This window comes from Rutidosis leptorrhynchoides, chromosome 1, assembly GCF_046630445.1.
Source record: "Rutidosis leptorrhynchoides isolate AG116_Rl617_1_P2 chromosome 1, CSIRO_AGI_Rlap_v1, whole genome shotgun sequence".
Taxonomy (NCBI): Eukaryota; Viridiplantae; Streptophyta; class Magnoliopsida; order Asterales; family Asteraceae; genus Rutidosis; species Rutidosis leptorrhynchoides.
This window is the reverse complement of record NC_092333.1, coordinates 386,309,612-386,313,554: the sequence shown is the minus strand read 5'-3', so window position 1 is coordinate 386,313,554 and position 3,943 is coordinate 386,309,612. Positions and strand designations below refer to the sequence as shown.

Here is a 3,943-nt window from a genome sequence, read left to right as displayed (position 1 = left end):
TGTGGTCGCCAAGAAAAAGTCGTGCGCCTGCGGGCAAACCGGACAATATTGTGGTCATGTTAAGCTGGGGTGTTACAGAATGGTATCAGAGCCACTCATGTTCCGTTGGGGGTGGTGGGGCAAACCTCATCGAGGACGATGAGTCCCTAAGGGGGGGTGAATGTAACACCCTAGGCAAATCCCACATCGCCCACGAACATGAGTGATCATGGGATTATAAGGTAATACTCACGCTTAAATGACACAACGCGTTTTGGGATCACAGGCTGAGTAGAAGTGCGAGTACGTTGTGGTTAAGCGTGCTCGGGCGAGAGCACTACCAGGACGGGTGACCTCTTGGGAAAGTGCTTCTCGTGTGTGGTCGCCAAGAAAAAGCCGTGCGCCTGCGGGCAAAGCGGACAATATTGAGACATTTTTCAAAGACTGCATTCATTTTTAAAACAACCTATATATATATATATATATATATATATATATATATATATATATATATATATATATATATATATATATATATATATATATATATATATATATATATATATATATATATTTGTATTTTTATAAATTAAAACTAATATAGCGTTAAGCTTTGTTTAAAAGATTTCCCCGTAGAACGAACAGGACTTACTAAAAACTACACTACTGTACGATTAGGTACACTGCCTATAAGTGTTGTAGCAAGGTTTAAGTATATCCATTCTATAAATAAATAAATAAATATCTTGTGTAAAATTGTATCGTATTTAATAGTATTTCCTAGTAAAATATAAGCTATTTCATATACACCTCGCATAACATCAAGTATTTCTGGCGCCGCTGCCGGGGAATCAATTTCTGCTAAAACACCGGAAGCGCAACGCTATATATAAAAAAAATATTTTTATTTTTAGTTACTTTTATAAAAAAAATACGCTTTTGTAAAAATACGTTTTAAATATTCGAAAATATAAAATGAAAAACAAAAAAAATATATAAATATTTTTAAGAGTTTGTTAAATTTGTAAGTTCTATAAAAGTTTCTTTATCTTTATTTTATAAAAATATAAATTTTATTTTATATATATATTATATAATAAACAGCAAAACAGAAAAAAAAATTAAAAACTCTCACGGCCTGGTACTGTAGCAGCCCAGACCGTGGCCCAAAATTCTGGCTCATGCAATCGCATGAGTCCGAAGGCAATTTCTCATGCGATCGCATGAGGGTGTCTGACAGGCCACAGGAAGCCCTAAAACTGCATTAATTACGGGTAATTATTATTATTATTTAATTAAAAACCCTAATTAGGTTTTGTTATTTAATTAATTTAGGTTAGTTTTAATTAATTTATATATTTAGTTTAATTAGTTTAAATAATTTATAAAATTAATAGTTTTATAAAATAAAAAATATAAAAATAATATTTTTATAAAAATTGTACTTTTTACAACTTTTAGTATATTTTTATATTTTGTACTCTTTTTATTTGTTTTTAGCGTAATCTTTGTATTTTTCATTCGTATTTAGTTTTAAGCCATAGTTTTTGCCATAGTTATTTTTATTTCTAGATTTTTAGGCTTTGCCGTAAAATCCCTTAAGTGCTTTTTTCTTTAGACTAAGATCTAGGTGCTTTAGAATTTTGCGACGCCTTTTTAAGTTTTAGTACTTTTTTAAGATATTGCCATTTGGGATATAGTTTTACTTGTAAGCTTTAATATTTTTAGACGCAACTTTTAATTCTTAAATTTTAGTGCGTTTTAAGTATCGACGCGCTACTTTCTTATTTTTATTTTTTCGACGCCTATTATTTTTCGCCTTTTTCTTTTTCGACGTTTTTCGACGCGCTCTTTTTCTCTCTTATTTCTCGCCATTCTAGTTTTTAGGACATAGAATTTTTCTATTTCTTATCTAATATTTCTTTAAATTACGAAAATTTATTTTGCGTGGTTAAATTGATAGACATCAAAATTTTCTGGTTCGTAGTAATAGTTGGATTTGTACGTGGACCGGGTTATTGGAGCCAAACAGTACTCAATTATATTGAGACCAAACGAATCCTGCCCCTCTGCTGCATCTTTTGGCTATTCGAAATGTGGGCAAAATCAGAAAAGTCTATTAATTGGATAACTTATATAATTTTTCTTTCTTTTTAAAAACTAATAGGATATTAAGTGAATGCACCGAGCAAAACGTTCACCACCTTTTGTACGTTCACCACCTGTAACTCGATCAAGACATCTAGCAAATATTGTCGCCGTTGATTTTTCTTTAGAATCGTCATCCAGTCGACCAAGTACTCCAATTCAAATTTCCGATAATCCATTTTTTGAACCCGACCTCACAATTGAGAATCCGGAGAATATTCAGGGATGATTCATAGATCCTGAACCATTAATTTTTCCTCCGGAACCACCAATCATTCAAACAGAGATTGTTGAGGAACGAACCATTGAATCAGAATCCTCTAGTGATTCAGATTCAACAAATTCAATCATGGAGAATCTGGAACCTTTAAGTATGGAAGACCGAATGAGAGCTAAACGCACTGGCCAAGGTCACGCAATTACTCATCCAGACATTAATGCGCCAGATTATGAAATCAAAGGACAAATTCTACACATGGTAACTAATCAATGCCAATTTAGTGGTACGACGAAGGAAGATCCAAATGAACATCTTCGTACCTTTAATAGGATCTGCACACTATTTAAAATCCGAGAAGTTGAAGATGAACAGATATATCTCATGTTATTTCCCTGGACTTTAAAGGGAGAAGCCAAAGATTGGTTGGAATCGTTACCTGAAGGGGCGATTGATACATGGGACGTTTTAGTTGAAAAATTTCTTAAACAATTCTTTCCGGAATCTAAAGCTGTAAGACTTCAAGGAGAAATTTTTACGTTCACACAGAAACCAAATGAAACTCTATATGAGGCGTGGACAAGATTTGGAAAATTATTGAGAGGATGTCCGCAACATGGTTTAGACACTTGTCAAATAGTGCAAATATTCTACCAAGGATGCGACATCACTACAAGGAAAGACATCGATATAGCAGCTGGTGGTTCTATTATGAAGAAAACAGAAACTGATGCTTATAAAATTATTGATAACACTGCTTCCCACTCACATGAGTGGCACCAAGAAAAAGATATTGTTAGATCATCTAAAGCAGTTAGAGCCGATTCTAGCCATGACTTAGATTCCATTTCTGCAAAGATAGATGCTGTCGAGAGACGAATGGAAAAGATGACTAAAGATATCCACTCAATACGAATTAGTTGTGAGCAGTGTGGAGGACCACATTTGACAAAAGATTGTCTCAGTATTGAACTAACAATGGAACAAAGAGAGAATGTTTCATACATAAACCAAAGGCCTGGAAATAATTATCAGAATAATTATCAACCGCCAAGACCAATCTATAATCAAAACCAGAATTATAACTGAAATGTTCCATACAACAACCAACAAGGTCCTAGTAATCAACAAGTATCCAATAATACTTACAATCAGCAAAGACCTAATTTTCAAAACAAACCACCACAAACTGATGATAAAAAGTCAAATTTAGAAGATATGATGACAAAGCTAGTTGAATCTCAAACTCAATTTTTCACAACTCAAAAACAAACCAATGAACAAAATGCTCAAGCATTTAGAAATCAACAAGCTTCTATTCAAAATCTGGAACAAGAAGTAAGTAACCTAGCAAGGTTGATAGGTGAAAGAAAACCGGGAAGTCTACCTAGTGATACAAATGCTAACCTCCGGAATGAAACAGCTAAAGATATTACCGCAAGAAGTGGTATTACACTTAAACCACCTGAAATACCTGTAATTTCTAATGAAGATATTCCTACTCCACAAGAACCACAACCTGATCAAGATAAGGAAAAAGAACCGGTACTTGAAAAGGTTAATGAAGATAACACAGTTAAGGCTAAACCTTATGTTTAA

General features: G+C 33.4%; 1 non-coding gene across 1 annotated transcript; it reads right to left on the bottom strand.

Moving 5' to 3' along the window:
- Nucleotides 1–2,860: 2,860 nt before the first annotated feature.
- On the bottom strand, nt 2,861–2,967 carry LOC139887145 (small nucleolar RNA R71). Its single transcript, XR_011772988.1, has one exon. It is a non-coding gene; the product is annotated as a small nucleolar RNA R71 (small nucleolar RNA).
- Between the last annotated feature and the right edge of the window lie 976 nt (nt 2,968–3,943).